Here is a 25,440-nt window from a genome sequence, read left to right as displayed (position 1 = left end):
ATCAACACTAATCAATACAAACACTCCCTCTGTGAGAGGTCATTCAAGAAATAGAATTTCATGGCACAAAAAAGTCTAAAAATTTTCTGAACTGTGAATAATCTGAATACAAGATAAATAAAATCAGAACACCCTCACCCCGCCTATAGTCCTCCCTGTACATAATGAGAAGATTCCCTGAGCAGAGAGTTCACCTGCTGGAACAAGACAAGAATCAGCAGTCAGGATGTATTTCTCAGAGGATGTTACTCTCCTTCTTACAGTGGTGGTGGCTTTGTCTAATCTTATTCATCAGCTTTAAACATTTCTGGAGAAACGGGAATTTGCCACCTGGACCTACTCCCCTGCCAATATTGGGAAACTGCCTACAGCTCAGTAAAGGGGACATAGTGAAATCTCTGCTGAAAGTAAGTGTTCTTCGAGTTGACTGGTGAGTCAAAAACATAACTAGACACCTCATATATGCTTTTTCAGATATACAAACTGCTACTGTGCCGACAGACATACTGAAACACCAAGAGCATCATGATAACACTGGGTAACATTGTTATGGGGGAACTAATTCATTAACTGATTTGGAGACGCTGTAGCTGGCACTGTTATTGTGTTGAAGGGCATAAAGTTAGGGGCATGACCTAGATATCAGTTGTTTTCTGTGTCCCTGAGGCATGGTGGTAAAAAAATGACCTATGCAATAAAATAAAAAAACAACAAAAAAAAAGGGGTTTTCCTGTAATTACTTTTTACTTATGTCCCATCGCCTGTATCACCTATTGAAAGATGCATACTGACCTGCTCCCTGCTGATCCTACTCCCTGGCTCTGTTGTTTATTTCCAGCCGGTATAGGCATGGTCACATGCACCGTGGTGGTATCCCGTCTGAGATGGCAGGTAACAGACGTGCAGCCAGAGGGAAGGGAAGAGCCTCGTCCTTGGCTTACCATGAAATAAGCTCTAGGTAGTGAAAAGGGCGGTGGAGCACTAGTCCCCTCACCACTGACACGTAGGGTAACAACAGGGAAAGGACAAACAACACAAATACAATAAACAATCCCTGAAGGGAGACAACAACAGAAGACAACAATAGGAGTGTACTGGACAACAGCTCCAGTTCCAACGGCTTCCACAGCAACTGTTGTCCACCTGAGGTCAGAAGATCTGGAAGAAAGGTTTACAGCATATCTGGCAACAAGGGAAGCAGAAAGGGAGAATATATAGTAGCTAGAAGTGGCTGACAGAGAACAGCTGAAAGGAAAAGCTACAGATTTCTAAGTGGACAAAAAGGATTGCAAACCTAAGCAGGAACACCTAGACTGGAATCCATTCTCATCCATTAGGGTCATGGAGCAATTCCTGAAACCAAGCGCGTAGCCACCCCGCTGCCACCTTCTGAACCCAGGCACAACAGGGTCAGCAATAAGTTGTGACACCCTCATGACAGTACCCCCTTTCTACGGGAAGCCACCGGACACTCGGGACCAGGTTTCTCCGGGTGAGAAATGTGAAAGAATGAATTAACCTTCTGCGTTTACTTCCAAGCTGGTACCAACATTCTTTCTTCCAGACCATAACCCCTCCAATGCACCATATATTGAAGGGAGCGACGGACAAAACCCAGAATCTACAATTCTTGCCACCTCAAACTCCAAATTGCCATCGACAATTATAGGAGGGGGCGGTAAACGCTGCAGAGCTTTTAGGTTCTTAGGAAGATCCCATTCTAGGATCGTGCGACATTCTCTGGATCCATACAGAACCCTGATAGCAGATACCCCAGGAATTGTACACACATTCTCCAATTTAGCATATAACTTTTTCGTCTGTAAAATTTGCAACAGCCTGCCTGACAGGTACCATGTGTGTCTCCAGATCGGGTGAATATATCAAAATATTAACAAGATATATCACCAGAAATCTGCCGACAAGATGACAAAAGATTATCGTTGACAAGGTGTTGAAAGACAGCAGGAGCATTAGTCAGGCCAATGGCATGACCAGGTTTTCATAATGCCCCTCTTTAATGCGAATCAGATTGTAGGCTCCCCTTAAATCCATTTTGGAAAATCATTTTGCACCCACAATCTGATTAAAGGGGTCGGGAATGAGAGGAAGAGGATAGTTATCCGATTTAGTTCACGAAAATCTAGGCAAGGAGGCAGGCCCCTATCTTTTTTCTTCACAAAGAAGAACCCTGCAGCCACAGGTGAAGAAGAGGGTCTGATATGTCCTTTAGCCAGACTCTCGGAATATAGTCCTTCATGCTTGTCTTTCAGGGCCAGAAAGTATATATAACCTGGTCTTAGGTAACTTTGCTCCAGTGAGCAGGTTAATTGAGCAATCATAGGGACGATGGGGTGGTAACTCCTGACACCCCTTTCAGAGTAAACATCCTCAAAGTTGGACACAAATGCTGGTAAGGTTGTAATGGAGGTGGCCGAGCAACTGCTACTTAGGCAATTGCCCCTACAATGCTCACTCCACTCCAATATCTCCCTGGCCTGCCAATAAACAACAGGATTGTGTGCTACCAATCAGGTAAGACCTAATACCATAGGAGTGGGAAGACCTTCAAGGATATAGCAAGAAATAAACACATTATGGAGGGGCCCCCACCCAAAGATTAGTGTTGGGCGAACATGCTCAGCCGAATACCTTTTTCACTCGAGCATCACATGCTCGGCACATTGCGGTGGGTCAGCCGAACACCACGTGTGCTCGAGCGCGATGCTCAAGTCTCCTCCCTGCACGTTTGTTCGCTGCTATGCAGCCAATAAACGTGCGTGGGAAGTACTGCCATTCACTGTAATGCTGTAGCCAATCCATGTTGGTTACTGGCATTACAGTGGGTGGCTGGCCGTTCCGTGGTTCGGTTCAGTCAGAGCGAAGCTGCAGCAGAAGGACAGATAGTGTAGGGAGAGGTAATTGCTAATTTTTTTTAGGGAGTTTTGAGTATTGAAAGATGTAGAGACCCAACAATCCTTTTAAGGACTATTGTTTTATCTGGCTGTGAAAATATATTAGTGCAACGTGCGCTAAATTGCGTGTAATTGTTTGGCTGCTGATGGACAGCAGCGACAGTACCTGCGCTACATCTCCTGTATAACGATAGCCGCTGGTACAGCCTGCAACATTACCTGCGGCTACATCTCCTGTATAACGTTAGCAGCTGGTGACAGCAGCGACATTACCTGCGCTACATCTCTGTATAACGTAGCCGCTAGTGACAGCAGTGACATTTACAGTGTTCATTTTAGGACATGGTCAGATATCATAGTCAAGTATCAAAATAATGCCAATGTGACCCCTGACACCTGACCCTGACACTTGACCCTGACACCTGACTCTGACACCTGACCCTGACACTTGACCCCTGACACCTGACTATGACACCTGACACCTGACCCTGACACCTGACTCTGACACCTGACTCTGACACCTGACCTTGACGCATGACCCTGACGCCTGATTCTGACACCTGATGCTGACACCTGATGGCTGACACCTGACCTTGACCCTGACACTTGACCCTGACACCTGACATCTGACTCTCAGATCTGACTCTGACATCTGAGTTTGACTTATGCTCTTCATAGGTCAGGGTCAAAGTTACAATGAGTTATAGATACACTATGTATTTGTATGCTAAATCACACAACCAATGTACGTTTATTGCTCAGCTTATAGCCCTGTGCTTAAAATGCTGTAAGCTAACACATTACAGTGTTATTATGAGGCGCATAGCTAATAGCTCGGTAGTAAAGCAATTGCATCATACCCAGTGTTTCTGTGTTCAAAACCCCTTTAAGCCGCTAAAAAATGTTTACATTTTATTAAGCCCTAGATAAGAACAAATTTAAATGATGTGTGACGCTGATATCTGACTTCCTTCACTTGTCGGTGTCACAAACGATTTTAGGTTTACTGTGGTTTTATATGCTACAACACATAAATGAACAAAAATCACAAGCTCATCAAGGCAAGCTGGTAGCTCAGTGGTAATGACGTTGCCCCATGTTCCAGTCTTTCAAAACCCCTTTTCAGCCGCTAAAAATGTTTACATTCATTATGCCCTATAAAGAGGCAAATTTAAATGATGTGTGACGCTGATATCTGACCTCCTTCATTTGTCAGTGTCACAAACGATTTTAGGTTTACTGTGTTTTTTGGTATACTACATCTCATAGATCAAAAAAATCACCACCTGTGGTGTCTAAGCTAGAGCTCAGTAGTAAGACACTTGCTTTGCATGTAGTGTTCATGGGTTCAAAACCCTTTCAGGCTTTTAATATTTTAGATTTTATTGAGCTCTATATCAGAGACAAATTCAAGTGGTGTGTGATATAAGTAGTCCTTTTTTATTTTATTAAGAGTACATCGACAGCACTATAGTAAAGGGGGCACTAATTTACTGTATCTTCAGCTATTTCCAGGTGACTGAGTTATTATTATTTTTTTGTTGTCTTGAAACCGTCACTGTACAATATAATAATGTATTCTTATTTCTTAGGAAGGAGTCTAATTATCAGATCTGTAAATTCACTTGATTGCAATTATTTGTCGGCATCCACCCAAACATAAGCTGCAAAGATATGACCACTAGGGTCTCACTAGTCCACTGTGGTTAGGCATGTTCCAGCTCTCCCAGCAAATACAAGCAGAGGAAGTTTGGGGCGTGTTCTGGAGTAGCTGAAGAGGAGACTTGCCAGATTCACTGCCTCTTCACGATTTGCCAACCAAATTATCTTACTGTAACTCTGCTGTCCTCCGCTATCTTACATGCTTATACATTGATTCACCTCTCTCAAGTGTGTATGCAGTTCCATATTAGCCAGAATCACAGTATTTCTGGGACCACCTGATAAAGTTGATTAGTCACTGTATACAGAGCTGTGTCCTGGATTTACATATCTACTGTATATATGTGTATTATACACACAGTGTGCTATAGCTTCACCACACTGAGATCTGCTCAGAAAGCTGATATACATATTACTGCTTTATCCACAGACACAATATATGATCATACAGATGGCAGTACTATGTGATAGCTTCTAAGTATAGAAAAAACCATGTGGTAATGTCCCTATGTGGTAATGTCATAGCTTGGAGTTTGCATTAATGGCTTTGCATGTAGATATCCCAGGTTTAAGTCCCAGAAAGACATTTTTTTTCTTTAATAGCATATACTATAATAAATAATATGTCATTAACCCGTAGGATACCAGCGCTGTACATGTATGTCGCTGGAAACACGGTCACAAATCCAGCGCCGTACAGGTACAGCGCTCTGATCGGGCGGCCACAGGAGCTACTCCCTCCCAATCAGCTGCAGTGGTCCGGCAGTCACTGATAGTTGGACCCCCGCTGTATGCACCGGCATTGGTGAAAACAATTATGCCGACTCATTAACCCTTGCACTGCCGCGGTCAGTGCTGACCGCTGCGCGTGCGGTATCCTGCCGGGTGAAGGGTGTCCATCGGGTCCCCGTGGTGCTGTCACGTTAGCCTGCTGTCTAGCCCTGTCAGTCATTGGGGGGAGGGGGGGGGGCTGAAGAAGCACAGGGGGTGTTACAGAGAATTGCTCAGAATATTCAGCCCCGCCTCTAGTGCTCGAATTGTTTATTTGCATATGAATAAAAACACAGATCTCTCTGCAGCTATTTATCATACATAATCAGCATAATGAGCCCTACCAGGCAGTCTGTGTGGTCTAATAGGGTTGATTCTGGTGACAGAGCCTCTTTAACCTCTTATGGACACAGGGCGTACCTGTACTCCCTGATGTCCGAGTCCTTAAGGACACAGGTCGAACAGGTACGCCCTATGCATTTCTGATCACCGCTGCGCGGCAGGCGGTGATCGGAACGGTGTGCCTGCTGAAATCATTCAGAAGGCACCCTGTGACAATGCCTGCGGTTTGCAGCATTCCTGGTTATTCTGGTCTCTGGTGACCCGATGGCCCAGAATAGGAGGGTGATCGGTGGTGTAATATACACCACCAATAACCCTCCGTAGATCCTGTGAGGTGGCGGTGACAGAGGGGTGAGATCACCTGTGATTGGCTGGAGGGACTGACCTGGAGATAAAGTCTGGAGCTCCACTCTCCCCGCCTACAGACTTCTGTGTAAGCAAGGAGAGAGGAGCCCGTGTCGGTTCCTCTGCATCCCACACAATCCGCCGCCATCCGTGGCCCCTTAGACCCCATAAAGTGCCATCTGGCATATAAACATTTAGGCCCCTTTCACACGGGCGAATATTCCGCGCGGATGCAATGCGTGAGTTGAACGCATTGCACCCGCACTGAATCCCGACCCATTCATTTCTATGGGGCTGTGCACACGAGCAGTGATTTTCACGCATCACTTGTGCGTTGCGTAAAAATCGCAGTATGCGCCTCTTTGTGCGTTTTTCACGTAACGCAGGCCCCATAGAAATGAATGGGGTTGTGTGAAAATCGCAAGCATCCGCAAGCAAGTGCGGATGCAGTGCGATTTTCACGCACGGTTGCTAGGTGACGAATACAGAATGTAAAATAGGGCTGGAGGGGTTAAAAAAAATTAAAATTTTTTATCTCACCTTAATACACTTGTTCGCGCAGCCGGCATCTCTTCTGTCTTTATCTGTGAGCAATAGGACCTTTGATGACGTCACTACGCTCATCACATGATCAATCACCATGGTGATGGATCATGTGATGGACCATGTGATGAACGCAGTGACGTCATCAAAGGTCCTATTGCTCACAGATGAAGACAGAAGAGAAGTCGGCTGCACGAATAAGTGGATTAAGGTGAGTTAAATATATATATTTTTTAACCCCTCCAGCCCTATTTTATTATGCTTTCTGTATTCAGAATGCTATTATTTTCCCTTATAACCAAGTTATAAGGGGAAATAATACAATCTACACTACAACTAACCCAAACCTGAACTTCTGTAAAGAAGTTCGAGTCTGGGTACCACAGTCGGTTTTTTATCACGCGCGTGCAAAACACATTGCACCCGCACGATAAAAACTGAACATCGGAACGCAATCGCAGTCAAAACTGACTGCAATTGCCTACCTACTCGCGCGGGTTTGCCGCAATGCACCGGGACGCATCCGGACCTAATCCGGACACGCCCGTGTGAAAGAGGCCTTACGGAGAGCTTAAGGTTAGGCAGGGATAGTGAAAAAAAATAAGTTTTTTTGTGTGTGCAGCACCCGGATCTGAGGGTGTCTGGGGTCCACAGCACCCTGTGCGACCTTTGTCCTCCCAGGGGTGCTGCAGCTGGCCCCCCCACATATATTGGGGCGCAAGCGCATTTTTTTTCTTTTTGTTGGTGCGCTGACTGTGGCCAGCACTCTTAGCCATAAAAAAGCGCCCGGCCACTGTTAGCGCATCGCCCACCCCACCGCTAATCAGCTTGGTACCGCTGATCAGCGAGTTTTTGGGGTGTGAGCAATTTTTCGGGGATTCTGTTAGGTTAGGGTGGGTTAGGGTAGGGTATACATAAAAACACACCGTCCCCCTCCACACACACTAAACAAAGTTTTACACACACATGCATTCCCCTTTAGCATTCTAAGATGGCCCGCCGGATGTTCTCGGCCGAGGAGGCATACGCCTAGCTGCTCTCCAACTCCGAGAGCCCCAGTGAGATCGAGGATGACCCCACTTTCCTGTTGTCATCCTCGTTCTCCTCACCATCTAGTGATGATGATGATGAGCCCCCAAGGCGGCAGAGACGCCGCCAGGCGGAGCCCGGAGCCCCCCATGCCAGGGACCCTGTGACCCACACTAGTATGAGCTGCCCTGGGGCTCGTACTAGTTTTTTGGCCCACCAGGCAAGTTCACCTGAGCCCTCTACCAGTGTACTTGGCTAAAGTACCCCAGAGTATTTTGAGCCCTTGATTCCTGACTTTGTTGGCCAACCAGGAATCCAGATTCGCACAGTGGACTTCACTGAATATGACTTTTTTAGTTTTTTTTTCATATTACACCACCAAGTACCCTCGTATTCGTGGTCATCGGGTCACCAGAGACCCAAATAACCCGGAAATGCTGCAAACCGCAGGTCTGAACTGACCTGCGGTTAGCAGCGATTGCCGATATGGGGCGAGGGGGGGGGGGGGTCACAGGACCCCCCTCAGCATTGTCACAGGGTGCCTTCTGAATGATTTCAGCAGGCACACCATTCCGATCACCGTCCGCCGCGCAGTGGTGATCGGAAATACATAGGGCGTACCTGTTCGACCTGTGTCCTTAAGGACTCGGACATCAGGGAGTACAGGTACGCCCTGTGTCCGTAAGAGGTTAAAGAGGCTCTGTCACCAGAATCAACCCTATTAGACCACACAGACTGCCTGGTAGGGCTCATTATGCTGATTATGTATGATAAATAGCTGCAGAGATATCTGTGTTTTTATTCATATGCAAATAAACAATTCGAGCACTCAGAGGCGGGGCTAAATATTCTGAGCAATTCTCTGTAACACCCCCTGTGCTCTTCAGCCCCCCACCCTCCCCCCATTGACTGACAGGGCTAGACAGCAGGCTGACGTGACAGCACCACGGGGACCCGATGGACACCCTTCACCCGGCAGGATACCGCACGCGCAGCGGTCAGCGCTGACCGCGGCAGTGCAAGGGTTAATGAGCCGGCATAATTGTTTTCACCAATGCCGGCGCATACAGCGGGGGTCCAACTATCAGTGACTGCCGGACCCCTGCAGCTGATTGGGAGGGAGTAGCTCCTGTGGCCGCCCGATCAGAGCGCTGTACCTGTACGGCGCTGGGATTTGTGACCGTGTTTCCAGCGACATACATGTACAGCGCTGGTATCCTACGGGTTAATGACATATTATTTATTATAGTATATGCTATTAAAGAAAAAAAAATGTCTTTCTGGGGACTTAAACCTGGGATATCTACATGCAAAGCCATTAATGCAAACTCCAAGCTATGACATTACCACATAGGGACATTACCACATGGTTTTTCTATACTTAGAAGCTATCACATAGTACTGCAATCTGTATGATCATATATTGTGTCTGTGGATAAAGCAGTAATATGTATATCAGCTTTCTGAGCAGATCTCAGTGTGGTGAAGCTATAGCACACTGTGTGTATAATACACATATATACAGTAGATATGTATAATCCAGGACACAGCTCTGTATACAGTGAATAATCAACTTTATCAGGGGTCCCAGAAATACTGTGATTCTGGCTAATATGGAACTGCATACACACTTGAGAGAGGTGAATCAATGTATATGCCATGTAAGATAGCGGAGGACAGCAGAGTTACAGTAAGATAATTTGGTTGGCAGATCTGTGAAGAGGCAGTGAATCTGGCAAGTCTCCTCATCAGCTACTCCAGAACACGCCCAAACTTCCTCCTGCTTGTATTTGCTGGGAGAGCTGGAACATGCCTAACCACAGTGGACTAGTGAGACCCCTAGTGGTCATATCTTTGCAGCTTATGTTAGGGTGGATTCCGACAAATAATTGCAATCAAGTGATTTACAGATCTGATAATTAGACTCCTTCCTAAGAAATAAGAATACATTATTATATTGTACAGTGACGGTTTCAAGACAACAAAAAAATAATAATAATAACTCAGTCACCTGGAAATAGCTGAAGATACAGTAAATTAGTGCCCCTTTACTATAGTGCTGCCCATGTACTCTTAATAAAATAAAAAAGGACTACTTCATCACACACCACCTGAATTTGTATCTGATCTAGAGCTCTATAAAAGAAAATGCTTGAAAGGGGTTTTGAATTCATGAACACTACATGCAAAGCAAGTGTCTTACTACTGAGCTATAGCTTTAGACACCAAAAGTGGTGATTTTTTTTTTGATCTATGAGATGTAGTATACCAAAAAACACAGTAAACCTAAAATCGTTTGTGACACTGACAAGTGAAGGAAGTCAGATATCAGCGTCACACATCATTAAATTTGCCTCTTATCTACGGCTTAATAAAATGTAAAAAAAAATTAACGGCTTAAAGGAGTTTTGAACACAGAAACACTGGGTATGAGGCAATTGCTTTACCACTGTGCTATCAGCTATGCGCTCAAATAACACTGTAATGTGTTAGCTTACAGCATTTTAGGCACAGAGCTATAAGCTCAGCAATAGACGTACTTTGGTTGTGTGATTTAGCATACAAATACATAGTATATCTATAACTCATTGTAACTTTGACCCTGACCTATGAAGAGCATAAGTCAAAATCAGATGTGAGAGTCAGATGTGAGAGTCAGGTGTCAGGTGTCAAGGGTCAGGTGTCAAGTTTCAGCTGTCAGAGGCAGGTGTCAGAGTCAGGTGTCAGAGTCAGGTGTCAGAGTCAGGGTCAGGGTCAGGTGTCACATTGACATTATTTTGATACTTGACTATGATATCTGACCATGTCCTAAAATGAACACTGTAGACATTACCTGCACTACATCTCCTGTATAACGTTTGCACATCATAAATATCAGTGACATTCAGTTAAATTTTTCCGCCGCTGGTGACAGCGACATTACCTGCGCTACATCTCCTTAATAACGTTTGCACATCCTAAATATCAGTCACATTCAGTTTAATTTATTTGTGCATACTCTTACAAAACCTGCGCTACTGTACGTGTGACATAATTGCAAGTATAAATACCATTTAATATGCAGAAGGCGAGCAGTAAGGGACGGGGAAGTGGCCGTGCTGCTGATGGTGCACGCAGAGGCCGTGACCCTGGGCGCGGTGAAACTGTGCCTGCTGCCAGAGCACAAGAAACACACTCATCCATGATACCTATCTTCATGTCCCAGTTTTCAGGGCAGTGCAGGACACCACTCTCGAAGTCAGACTAGTGCGACCAGGTGGTCGGTTGGATTGCAGCAGATAATGCTTCCAGTCGGTTAGGCACCACCCTGTCTTCCACAAAGTCCAGTCTCAGTAGCCAAGAGTCTGGTCAACAGAATCCTCACCCTGATCCTCCTTCCTCCCACCATGAAGAGTCTTGCCAAACAAGTGATTCCACACTTGGATATTCTGAGGAGCTCTTTTCGTCACCATTCCTTGATTTGGGCCCCTCTCCAAACCTGCTTGAAAAAGGACATTAGGAGATTGTGTGCACTGATGCCCAAACTCTTGAGCATCCACAGTCACAAGAAGATGACGGTGGGGTACAGCAATTAGTGTTTCACAAGGTGGATGAAGAAGAAGAGACACAATTGCCAATAAGTCAACCGCAATTAGTGTCTCAAGAGGTTGATGATGGGGATGAGACACTGTTGTCAATAAGTGAGGTTGTTGTTAGGTCAACAAGCCAGGAGGGTAACCAGAATGAGGAAGTGGAAAAGGAGTTGGTGGACCATGAAATCACTGACCCAACCTGGGAAGGTGGCAAGCCGAGTGAGGACAGCAGTACAGAGGGGAAGGGATCCGCAGCACCGCAACAAGCTGGAAGAGGCAGTGGGGTGGCAAAAGGGAGAATGCGGGCCATACCAAACAGGACCGCAACTGTTACCCAGAGCACCCCCTTGCGGAAATCTCCCTTGTCAAGGGGTAGGTGTTCCGCAGTCTGGCGCTTTTTTCAGGAAAGTGCAGACGATAAAAGAATTGTCATTTGCAACCTGTGCCATACCAAAATGAGCAGGGGTGTGAACACTAGCAACCTCACCACCACTAGCATGATCCGCCACATGGCATCAAAGCACCCTAATAGGTGGGCCGAACGCCTGGGTCCACAATCAGTGTCTGCGGGTCACACCACTGCCTCCTCTTCCCCCGGATGCCTCCCGCCCTGCACCTGGACCTTCGCAAGCACTATCAGCTAGCACATCCACTTCTGTGTCCCAGCACAGCTTACAGATGTCCATATGACAGGCCTTTGAACGAAAGCGCAAATACCCAGCCAACCACCCATAGGGCATATCCCAAAATGCGCACCTTTCCAAATTGCTTGCCTTGGAAATGTTGCCATTTAGGCTTGTGGACACTGAGGCTTTCCGCAGCCTGATGGCTTCAGCCGTCCCTCGTTACTCAGTCCCCAGCCACCACAATTTTTCCCGGTTTGCCGTCCCCGTCTTATACCAGAATGTGTCCCGTAACATGACCCGTGCCATGACCAACGCAGTTATTAGGAAGGTCCACTTAACGGCTGACACATGGACAAGTGTTTGTGGCCTGGGACGCTACATTTCCCTGATGACACACTGGGTGATAGTTGTGGAGGCTGGGAGCGAGTCGTACCCTGGGATGGCACAGGTGCTACCTACGCCAAGTATTGCGGGCTCTACTTACATCAGGATTTCCGCCATCACCTACATTAGTGGCCGCAAACCCCCCATTCTACTCCTCCACCTCTTCCTCCACTTCCACCTCTGAATTAGCATCTTGCAGCACCAGTCAGACATCAGTCAGTAGCTGGAAGCAGTGTAGCACTGCAGTGGGGATGTGGCAACAGGCCGTGCTGAAACTAATATGTTTAGGTGATGAACAGCACACCGCCGCAGAGCTGTGGAAGGGGATAAGAGACCAGAATGAGTATTGTCTCTTGTCACTCAACCTAGAACCAGGCATGGTTGTGTCTGATAATGGCCCTAACTTGGTGGCGGCTTTGGAGCTCGGCAAGCTCACACACATACTTTGCCTAGCCCATGTGTTCAACTTAGTGGTTCAGCGGTTTCTCAAAACCTACCCCAACTTACCTGAGCTACTGGTGAAGGTGTGCCGCGTATGTGATCATTTCCAAAAGTCATCTACAGCTGCCGCCGGTATGGCAACGCTGCAGCAGCGCTTGCAATTGCCAGCTCACCGATTGTTGTGTTACGTGAGTATGCACTGGAACTCCACATTCCATATGTTGGCCAGGCTTTGTGAGCAGCAGTGGACAGTAGTGGAATACCAGCTGCAACATGGTCGTCACCTTTCCAGTCAGCTTCTGCTCTTCACAAGCAAGGAGTTAGCATGGATGTTTGACCTCTGTGAGGTTTTATGCAACTTTGAGGAATCAACATAGATGGTGAGCGGCGATGCCACTATTATCAGCGTAACCATCCCACTGCTGTGTCTTCTCAAACGCTCGCTGCTCACAATGAAGGAGGACGCTTTGCATGTGGAAGAGGTGGAAATGGGGTAAGAGAGTACACAGGTGATAGCCAGAGCACCCTCCATTCATCTTCCCAGCACGAATTGGATGATGATGATGAGGAGGAACAGGAGACGGTTGCCTCCGCTACAGAGGGTAGTACCCACAGAAGGTTTATTCCATCTGTTCAGCGTGGATGGGCCGAAGAGGAGGAAGAGGAGATTGAGAGTTATCCTCCCGATGAGGACAGCGAAGTCTTGTCTGTTGGGACTCTGGCACATATGGCTGACTTTATGTTATGCTGCCTTTCCTGTGACCCTCGCGTTGTACACATTTTGGACAACACTGATTACTGGTTGGAAAATACAAATGTGATAGCACTCTATATCCAGCATTCTGCCCTGCCTCCATGCTGGATGAGGCATTGGTGTACATTTTGGCCAAAGCGTAATAAGCCACTCACCACGTCAAGGTCGCCTCTATTTGAGTGGTCCCTAACACTAGTTCCTACCTGTTTATGGGCCATGACAGCCACACAAAGTCCAGGGAATGCAGGTCAGCGTGCACGCCAAGCACACTCTGCTTTTAACCCCGTCCGGTGCCATTACAGCTTTCATCGGATCTAGGGATGCAAGTACCAACATGCACGCTGAGCCCACCATATACTTCTCCTGGAGCCAAATGGCTACTGGTAGGTTCTATATAAGCAGACTCAGTTTTATACTGACTATAAAACCAGCCTCCAGGACAGATTGACTGGTCAGGTGTGCATGACTCCAAGGAGATCGCCACGCCTCCAATATATACTACAAAGAAAAAATGTGGGGAATTGAGTCAGCACAACCTGTATGTAGGTGCACATCACTATGGCGAAATACATATACAAACGCTTTGGCCAAAATGTACACCAATGCCTCATCCAGCATGGAGGCAGGGCAGAATGCTGGATATAGAGTGCTATCACATTTGTATTTTCCGTTTGTATATGTATTTCGCCATAGTGATGTGCACCTACATACAGGTTGTGCTGACTCAATTCCCCACTGATTACTGGTTGTATACCCTTCTCGACCCCCGCTACAAAGAGAACTTCTCATCTCTCATTCCTGTGGTGGAGAAGACTAGCAAAATGGTGCAATACAAGAAGGTCCTTGTGGAAAAATTGCTCAAAAAATTTCCAGCTGACAACTGGAGTACATAGTTCCTTGAGCAGCCGAAGAGGGTAGACGAGGGAAACATACAGCAGTTCCAACAAAGGAAAGGCAGCACTCTCCAAGGCCTGGGACAGTTTCATGACACCACGCCAGCACCTTCATCCTGATGCGCGGCCTAGTGTCACAAGGAGAGAAAAGTTTTGGAAGATGGTGAAGGAGTACGTAGCAGACCGTGTTAGCATCCTCAATGATCCTTCTGTACCTTACTACTATTGGGTGAACAAGCTGGACACAAACTGGCTCTCTACGCCTTGGAGGTGCTGGCCTGCCCTGCCGCCAGCGTTTTGTCAGAGTTGGTATCTAGTGTTGCTGGGGCACCCGACTGTCAACTGAAAATGCTGTCAGGTTGACTCTTATCAAAATAAACAAGGCCTGGATTGCCCCTGACTTCTCTACTCCACCAGAGGAAAGCGGCTGAACATAAAGGCACTTTAATTGTGGCTTTTATGGTGTATTGAATACACTGTATTCCCATACACCCCTTCCACCAAAAAAAGGGTATATGGTTCAATCTTACTTTTCTCGTCCTCCTCCTCCTCCATCATATCAACATGCTTATTAGGCTGCCCTCGCTACTAATGTTTTAGATGGTCAGCTCAGCAGGCCCTCGCCCCTAATATTTTACAGGGTCAGCTCAGCAGCAGACCCTCACCCCTAATGGTTTAGAGGGTCAGCTCAGCAGCAGACCCTCACCCCTAATGTTTTAGATGGTCAGATTAGCATCACGCCTTCACCCCTAATGTTTTAGATGGTCAGATCAGCAGCAGACCCTCACCCCTAATGTTTTAGATGGTCAGATTAGCATCAGACCCTCACCCCTAATGTTTTAGATGGTCAGATCAGCAGCAGACCATCACCCTAATGTTTTAGAAGGTCAGATCAGCAGCAGAACCTCACCACTTATGTTTTAGATGGTCAAATCAGCAGCAGACCCTCATCCCTAATTTTTTAGATGGTCAGCTCAGCAGCAGACCCTTACCCCTAATTTGTTAGATATTCAGCTCAGCAGCAGACCCTCACCCTAATGTTTTATATGGTCAGATCAGCAGCAGACCCACGCCCCTAATTTTTTAGATGCTCAGATCAGCAGCAGGCCCTCGCCCCTATTGTTTTAGAGGGTCGCCAGCAGGCCCTTGCTCCTAATGTTTTTGAGGGTCACTAGCAGGCCAGCAATCATTATTTTTCAAGGGTGTGTATGATGACCTCCTTTATGTGTAATAAAGGGTGTATTGGAGTGGCGGTTCCTTGTAATTTTTGGCAGCCCTTTCATATACTGCATAGGCTTCATGAGTGTAGGAGTCCCACTACCTGATCAATTGTACCACAATGTGAATGAGGCCCTTCTTTATGTGATATACAGGTTATATCGGAGTGCCTCTTCCTTATAATTTTTGGCAGCACTTGCACTTTATATACAAGTAAATATACAGGAAAGAATGCTTCCTGACAATTTTTCCTCTAAAATTAATTTTATCTTCGGTTTGGCGCGTATTACTGTCAGTCTGTAAAAGTTGTGTACTACTGGGACAACATCGTTCCCAGCAGCGACCTGGGAGTCCAAGATGCATCCAGACATCCTCCTCATGCTGTTCCCGAACCATTTCAGTGGTGTTTCCATCAATTTCTGACCTTTTCCTATGAACCAGACACCCTCCCCTTTTCAGAGCAGGGGATGCCTGGTTTAATGCTCGGGTTCTCCCATTTACTTCCATTGTGCTCGGGTGCTCTGCCGAGCACCCGAGCATCTCAAAGTGTTCTACTTGAGCACCTGAGTACTTTGGTGCTCGATCAACACTACCAAAGATGTATGTTATGTACAATGTGTGTTAGGTTCCCCTGAGTAAGAGGAGCAGTGTCAATGGCGAATATGGGGATTGATCTAGATAAAGGACTAACAGACAAAACCAGAGTCCGAGCGAATCGGGTATCCACCATATTAACCCCAGCCCCACGGTCCAAAAAAACTGAGATCGTCTCAGTTTTATTACCCGAGACTACCATAGTTGGCAAAACAAACTGAGACGTTTGTATGGAGGAGATGTATAAACCCAGATTTTCATCCTCCGCACAACCTGGGGTCAGTAGTTCCGGCGGTTGTTTCTTTTTAGGTACAGATGGACAAGCTCTAATAAAATGACCCCTCCGACCACAGAAAAAACAAACCCTTGTCTTACGGTGAACCCCAGGAGGACCAACCTGACGAGTGGCTCCCCCTAGTTGCATAGGTTCGTCTGAGTCAGAACAAACAGACTCCTGCCTGAGAAAAGTCTCTGGAGGACAAGAACTCCTCAGCCTATCCTTAAGGCGTGTATCAATTCTTATAGATAGCGACATAGCGGCCTCAAGGGATATAGGAGTCTCATACAGCGCAAGCACGTCTTTTATTTTCTCTGACAACCCCTGGCAAAACTGGCTCTTGACAAAATTGACACAAAGGATCGCAAACCTAATCAGGAAAACCTGGACCGGAAGCGATCCTTTGAGAAACCAAGCACGTAGCCACCCGCTGCGGCCTTATGACCCCAGGCACAACAGGGTCAGCGATAGGTCGTGACACCCTTGTGACAGGTGGCCAATGACTGACTTCAGCAAGGGCATACCACTTTGTTTACTGTGTAGAGATGAGTGAATCATCTCCTATGAAGCAATTTGTTCCTCTGAACGAATTTTACATCTGAGAGGGAGCATCCTTCATGGCCGCACATCTCCCGTGGCCATGATAATCTTGTGCATGCACTGTTACTGTGAGTATCAGCTCATGCACAAATGATCTATCTGGTAAACCAAAAATTCATTTGGCAACGCATGCAAAATCATTGATGCAGGTTAGTTTTGATATCATTGAGTAGAGATGGGACGGGGGATTCGTCGAATCCACGAATCCCTCGAATCTTGCTGGATTCGGGGGATTCGTGGACTCGAATCCCGACGTAATTTACCTGAAACGAATCCAACGAATCCCGGTGGGAGGGACTGGGAGGAGGAGCTGGGGGCCGGTGCGTTCACTGTGCTCCGGCCCCTCCGCTCCAGTACAGTTATAAAATATGTAATTCTATTAATATTGATTCATGCTGCCCCCTCTGTCTGTAGTACATTCAATACATCCTACTTACAGGGCTACTGATATCGTAATGCAGGCCGGCCGGGCAGACGAGCGGCAGAGTGACTGACGTCACCTGCCTGCGCCGCCGGCTTCATTCATAAAGCAGGCGGCGCAGGGACGTGACGTCAGTCACTCTGCCGCTCGTCTGCCCGGCCGGCCTGCATTACGATATCAGTAGCCCTGTAAGTAGGATGTATTGAATGTACTACAGACAGAGGGGGCAGCATGAATCAATTATTATTAATTAAATTACACATTTTATAACTGTACTGGAGCGGCATTGGGGGTCTGTGGATTACACTGTTAAGGGGTGGGGGGGGGTCTGTGGATGGTACTGTTATGGGGTGGGGGGGTCTGTGGATGGCACTGTTATGGGGTGGGTGGGGGGGGTCTGTGGATGGCACTGTTATGGGGTGGGGGGGTCTGTGGATGGCACTGTTATGGGGTGGGGGGGGTCTGTGGATGGCACTGTTATGGGGTGGGGGGGTCTGTGGATGGCACTGTTATGGGGTGGGTGGGGGGGGGGGTCTGTGGATGGCACTGTTATGGGGTGGGGGGGGTCTGTGGATGGCACTGTTATGGGGTGGGGGGGTCTGTGGATGGCACTGTTATGGGGTGGGGGGGTCTGTGGATGGCACTGTTATGGGGTGGGGGGGGGGTCTGTGGATGGCACTGTTATAGGATGGGGGATCTGTGGATGCCAGGGGGAGAGGTGAGAGGCACTATGATACTGGCACATTGGGGGGGGAGGCACTATGATACTGGCACATTATGGGGGGAGATGGCACTATGATACTGGCACATTATGGGGGGAGGTGGCACTATAATACTGGCACATTATGGGGGAGATGGCACTATGATACTGACACATTATGGGGGGAGATGGCACTATGATACTGGCACATTATGGGGGGTGGTGGCACTATAATACTGGCACATTATGGGGGAGATGGCACTATGATACTGGCACATTGGGGGGGAGATGGCACTATGATACCGGCACATGGGGGGAGGAGAGAGGCACTCCGCACTTGATATTGGCACATGATTAGGGGGGCATCTATGGGGACACTTACTGGCACATTATTGGGTGGCACTGTGGGGCCACTTCTTATTGGCACATTATTGGGGGGCACTATGGGGGCATCTACTGAGGCCACAAAGAAGGGGTATTTTATATGGGGGGCTCTGTGTGGTACTAGTATTATCAGGGGTATTATCTGTTTCTGCAGTATAGTATTGGGGAGCACAGTGGAACAGTATTGGGGGTGTTAGGATGATTTGTCCAGAAGATGGGAGGATGATGGAAAAGTAGTAAACTAAGATTTTTTTTTTTTAAAACTGCATAGACGAAAAATGGTGGTCTGGTCTGAAGGTCTGAAAGGAGAAGATGAGGACAGATAACATCTACATCAAAGGAGACGTCACTGGATGTAAGAGGTATGTGGCGCTGTATTACCCTGTATGTTCTGTAGTGATAGGAGCAGGGGTCATCGCGGTCATATAGGGTGCGACCGTGACTGGGAGGTGGAGGTTCAGACAAACTGACGCGGTCTGACTTTGTTTCTTACACCGTGCGTTCACACAATTATGTACAGGATTCGTAGGATTCGAGATTCGAAAGATTCGATATATTCGAGAACCTTTTCGGATTCGGATTCGAAAAAAATTGGATTCGTCCCACCTCTATCATTGAGCATGCAGCGATACTAGCAGTAACAGCACATGAGTGAGATTATTAGGGCTACGTGAGATGTGTGCCAATGTTAATCTGCTGGCGCAGGGATTGTCTACAGCTCTGAGGATGCTCTCTCAAAAATGGAAATCCGTTCAGATGAACAAATTGATACGTTCATCATTAGTCCTATAGGGGTGTTTCTGGAAGTTTATGGGCCCTGTCTGGGTAAAACAGGGCAGGTACACTGTGGCATTCCGGTGCTAGTATATATGTGAAGCATATACTTGAATGTAATTATTGGATCAAGACGATCACACCAACACCCAATGAGTGAACTGTACGAGGAAACTCATTACTTAATGTGACATTATATATCTTTGATTTCTTTACAGCTGAGTGAGAAATATGGAGAGGTGTTCACCATTTACTTGGGTTCCCGAAGAGTTATAGTGGTCACTGGATACAAATCAGTAAAAGAGGTTTACGTGGACAGAGGAGATGATTTCTTAGGTCGAGGTGATATTTCTTCCTTCGATTTTATCTACAAAAACTACGGTGAGTGATTTATCTAATTTTATGTTACTGTAGTTTTACTAATCAAACGTGAGGCAGGAATGGTGGAGATAGCAAAAGGCCTACGAGTAGAGCTCTTTGTGGGCCAATGGTCTCCCAGAGCCAATGAACAAATAGTTAAAAGGGGTTTTCCAGGCCTTAGGATATGATATCAGTAGGCGTGTGACTACAGTACTTAGCAGCACCGGCGCAGGATATTGCAGCTTAACTCACTTGAGTGGGACAAAGCTGCAACATCCTGCAATGTCGCAACTAAGTACACACCATGCAGGTAGACAAGGAAGAGGCAGGAGGGTCTGTCAAATGGCTGAGGAGAGTTAGACCCCTACTGATCTTATATTAATAGTCTATCCTGAGGAGAAGCCATTAATATTCTGAATCTAAAAAATGCCTTAAAGTATGTATTGTTGATCACCACCTGTACAATTCTCTAGCAAAACCCCCACCGACTTCTCTGATGGACCGCCGACCATAGGCAAAGATTAGAAAAGCTTGTTTGGTTTGAAAGGACTACATTTTCACCTGTCGTTACAGAGTTAAAGGGGCTGCCTCACTTCAGCAAATGGCATTTATCATGTAGAGAAAGTTAATACAAGGCACTTACTAATATTTTATTATTGTCCATATTGCTTCCTTTGCTGGTTGGATTCATTTTTCCATCACAATATATACTGCTGGTTTCTATGGTTACAACCACCTTGCAATCCAGCAATGGTGGCTGTGCTTGAGCACTATAGGAAAAAACACTTTTATATTTGGTGGCCGGGACCGAGGGAGCGCACATAGTCTAGTGTTTTTCCTATAGTGTGCAAGCTTGACCACCGATAATAGATTGCAGGGTGGTCGTAACCAGGGAAACAAGGAGTGTATAATGTGATGGAGGAATGAATCCGGCCAGCAAATGAGGCAATAGAGCCAATAATAATACATTAGTACTGATACTTTCACACTAGTGGCAGCCTTCTTTGGCAGGCTGTTCCGGCGGGGGAAGAGCCTGCCGGATACGTGCTGCCGCTAGTGCACGCGTGCCGCATGAAAGTCCAACCCGGCCCCATTGACTATAATGGGGGCGGGCCAGAGGTCCGGCCGCAGCACTGCAAACATGTCGTAGTTTTATTCCGTCAATGGGGCGGGAGCGAACTTCCGGCAGCACGGTGCACTAGCGGCAGCACGGATCTGGCAGGCTCTTCCCCCGCCGGAACAGCCTGCAGGAAAAGGCTGCCGCTAGTGTGAAAGTAGCCTAAGTGCCTTGTATTAACTCTCTCTACTTAATAAATGCAATTTGCTGAAGTGAGACAACCCCTTTAATATTACCACTAAGGCCTCATGCACACGACCGTATGTGTTTTGCGGTCCGCAAAAAAAACTGATGACGTTCTGTATGGCATCCGTTTTTTTTGCGGATCCGTTTTTTTTGCAGATCCATTGTAATAATGCCTATCCTTGTCCGCAAACTAGAAAAAAATAGGACATGCGCTATTTTTTTTGCGGCGCAACGGAACGGACAAACTGATGCGGACAGCAAACGGTGTGCTGTCCGCGTTTTTTGCGGACCCATTGAAATGAATGGGTCCGCATCCTATCCGCAAAAGAAAACGGAACGGACACGGAAACAAAATACGGTCGTGTGCATGAGGCCTAAGAATGATTATATTCCACAAGATATGCTATAAAAGAGCATTTATTTCTAGTTGAAGGCTATTTTCTATTGTTTTTGCTCATGTTTTTCTGCATGCTCGCACATGGTACAGGAGCCTCAAATCCTGCAAGAGCCATTCAGCTGAATGGCACAGCCACAGAACTTTCTGTAACATATGTGCCACATGTGAACAAATATTAAAAGCAACCAAATGTTTTCATGTATAAAGTCTTTTAGGGAATTCTAACTTAATAGAAAGGGGTTCTGTTCTCAGGGCCATTATAAGCCAGAGCAGAGAGGACTCAGCAGGTCCATGTATTACATGTTCTATTGATTTTTAATGAGGATCGTGTATGTATTATTTACCCTCTGGTAGCACTACTAGGCTACATCTCCAGATTGATTGAGAGCAATAGACTGTTTTCAGAGTTTCTAGGTTGAATAGGCGCAATTTGAGACACCTGAACATAGTCTCAGATTGAGTGCCATATAGAACACTATTATATGTGTGTGACCTAAGGGTGCTGCCACATGTTAAGGTTTTTTGATGCAGTTTTTGAAGCCAAAACCAGGAGTGGTTTGAAAAATGTGGAGATGATATATCTTGTATATATACTTTCTCTCCTGTTATGATTGAGGTTGAGGCAGAAAAAGGTTGAGGCAGAATTTTTTTTAAATTCCATTCTTCCCACACCTTAAACCATTTATCCTCAGAGTTTCTTTGTTTATATAAGATTTTTTCATACCTTTTAATCTTGTTAACAAGATTTAACCATATAAAAAGGTATACTGGGCACTCACACTGTAGGTAGAACCACGAATAAAATCGATACTGATTACTAAATTCAAAATTTATTAGTATTTATTAATATAGCTGATGGCTTAATGGATCACTAAAATACAATAAAATACACTGTGATAAACTCGACTGTCTGGAAGTCAATAAAATAACAATAGAATATAATAATGCATTAGAACCTAAAAGAAATTAGAAATAGTGATTATTAAACAATAAATAAGAATAAAATAACGAATAATATAACGAATAATAAAGCACGGCTGGTATCAGATAATTTGTAGGACAATCGGGTTCCTGGCCCAAAGAAATGCTACTACTGTTGGAGCAAATTGTATGGATGATCCAATTCAATAGAACGGTAAAAGAGCAATGTTAATGTTGCAGTGGGTGTAATATGCGGCGTCCCGCTAGTACTCACTGTTCGATAATTATTAGTGTGTAATAAACACTACTGAAGCTCCGGTTCTCTGTGTCACCCAGTAGCTGTTCCCAGGTTGTCTTCCGCCTCCGGTTTAGTACGGCTCCGGGCACCGTTCCGTACAATTCAAGAGCCGTTGACTTTCAAGCCTGTGTCTGCCTGCTTCCACGCTGGATTAAGTTGGCAGTCGTAAAAAAGGAGTGTGCTCGTTCTCAGTTTGTTTAAGAGATTCGAGCTCCTGATGACTTAGCGTGCCAGGTTCTCTTAGACAGTTTTCCGGTTCTGTGGCGTCAGCCTGGATGAAATTCCACACTTGGTATGACACGGGTTCGATTGGAGATAGGCTGGGGGTCTTGGATCAAACGCGTTTCGGGGCTTCACATTGCCCCTTCCTCAGTGATCAACTGAGGAAGGGGCAATGTGAAGCCCCGAAACGCGTTTGATCCAAGACCCCCAGCCTATCTCCAATCGAACCCGTGTCATACCAAGTGTGGAATTTCATCCAGGCTGACGCCACAGAACCGGAAAACTGTCTAAGAGAACCTGGCACGCTAAGTCATCAGGAGCTCGAATCTCTTAAACAAACTGAGAACGAGCACACTCCTTTTTTACGACTGCCAACTTAATCCAGCGTGGAAGCAGGCAGACACAGGCTTGAAAGTCATCGGCTCTTGAATTGTACGGAACGGTGCCCGGAGCCGTACTAAACCGGAGGCGGAAGACAACCTGGGAACAGCTACTGGGTGACACAGAGAACCGGAGCTTCAGTAGTGTTTATTACACACTAATAATTATCGAACAGTGAGTACTAGCGGGACGCCGCATATTACACCCACTGCAACATTAACATTGCTCTTTTACCGTTCTATTGAATTGGATCATCCATACAATTTGCTCCAACAGTAGTAGCATTTCTTTGGGCCAGGAACCCGATTGTCCTACAAATTATCTGATACCAGCCGTGCTTTATTATTCGTTATATTATTCGTTATTTTATTCTTATTTATTGTTTAATAATCACTATTTCTAATTTCTTTTAGGTTCTAATGCATTATTATATTCTATTGTTATTTTATTGACTTCCAGACAGTCGAGTTTATCACAGTGTATTTTATTGTATTTTAGTGATCCATTAAGCCATCAGCTATATTAATAAATACTAATAAATTTTGAATTTAGTAATCAGTATCGATTTTATTCGTGGTTCTACCTACAGTGTGAGTGCCCAGTATACCTTTTTATATTGTTTTACTTGTAAAGGAGGGGCGAATCCTTTTTTACTGTGAGCACCTCCACCTGTGGCCTCACCCACTCCTGTGCGTCTCATAAACTTCTATTCCAAGATTTAACCATGTATTTATACTTGGGGTATTAGATGAGAACCAAGCCCGTGCTATCACAAGCCTTGCCAAAAACATTATTTTAACCAAAAGAATTACTTTTGTTTTTATGGCACCCAACCTTGCAAAGATCACTCAAAATCCAAGAGACTCTACAGTAAATGGAATTGCCACTTTCAAATTTTGGGTAGTATAATTATGTATTACCTCCCAGTATTCTTTTAGTTCTGTACAAGTCCAAAACATACGTAAATGATCGGCCTCAGGTGACTCACACTGTGGACAGTTAGAAGTGCTTCTCAAACACCGTTTATTAAGCCTTAAAGGAGTAATATAAATTCTGTGTAAAATATTAAATTGAACCAATATATGATTAAAATTATGAGAAACTAATCCCACATTCACCATTATATTATACCAATCATCCAATTGAATCATTGGGCTATCCCTTCTCCAGGCCTTTTGCCCAGGAGAGTGTACATTAATAAATCGTGCTTTAAGTAGATATTTATAACATTGAGAAAAGTGTCTATATATAAAAAAGCGATTTTTCTTTTATACTAGAAAGTGCCGAACATGCCGAGCTGAAAATACCGAAAGACAAATTAGATATATTTTCTCTTTGTGCTAACTCCAAAAAAGAAAAAATGTGGCCATTCCCAACCACCTGTGCAAGATAATAAATATTATTATTTTGCCAATACTGATCCCCAACCAATCAAGGCCTTTAAATAATAATTATGCCAAAGGGGAGTGCAACAAAGGGACGCCTTTATTCCCAACTAATCTCTAATAGTACTCCAGGACTTGATAAGTAGCTTCACAGCAACTCTATATTCCTGTTGGGGATTGATTAATTGGCGGGATTCCAATAAAGCAAAGATATTATCATGTGAAGAAGTCTTTACCAAAATTCTACAAAGTGGGGTTATCTCCCATTCATAATACAACCATAACTGAGATGCTATAAAATAGCCCTTGAAACAGGGAAGATTTAATCCTCCCTGTTCCATAGGCTTATAAAAATACTCCAGTTTAAGCATTACTCACTTTCTCCCCCAAAGTAAGTCATTAATGATTCTCTCAATCAGTTTAAAAAACGTATCTTCAATCCATACTGGAGAGTTCCCGAGGATATACAGTAGTTGGGGCAAAATTACCATCTTCCCCAGGGATATTCTATCAGCTCTAGATAGCGGGAGTCAGAGCCATATCTTTATTTTAGATCTCAATTTAGTTATCAATGGGATCAAATTAAGCTGTAAGAAATCTTCAATCTTAGAAGAAATAATCATACCCAAATATTCAAATAAATCAGAGATCCTCAAATTGCTGGACAGCTCCTCAGTAAGAGGTTCTAGTCTATCTAAAGGCATAAGAATAGTTTTAGACCAGTTAATATAAACTTCACCAAAGGAATTAACAACTCAAATAACCCTCAAGAGTGTAGTATTAATATGTTGTATGTAAAATAAAACATCATCGGCATATAAGGAAATACGATCTTCTGTGCCCAATATTCCAAATCCTTCAATCCTAGAATCCTGCCTGACTCTAACAGCAAGGAGATCAATATAAATATCTAATAATAGTGGAGAAA

General features: G+C 45.4%; 1 pseudogene; it reads left to right on the top strand.

Annotated features, from left to right (window-relative positions):
• Positions 1 to 211: 211 nt before the first annotated feature.
• The window catches only part of LOC121009423, a 39,960-nt pseudogene continuing 14,731 nt past the window's right edge, over positions 212 to 25,440 (top strand).

The sequence above is a fragment of the Bufo bufo genome, chromosome 8 (assembly GCF_905171765.1).
Source record: "Bufo bufo chromosome 8, aBufBuf1.1, whole genome shotgun sequence".
Classification (NCBI taxonomy): Eukaryota; Metazoa; Chordata; class Amphibia; order Anura; family Bufonidae; genus Bufo; species Bufo bufo.
The sequence above is the reverse complement of the archived record's forward strand: the minus strand, read 5'-3'. Positions and strand labels throughout refer to the sequence as shown.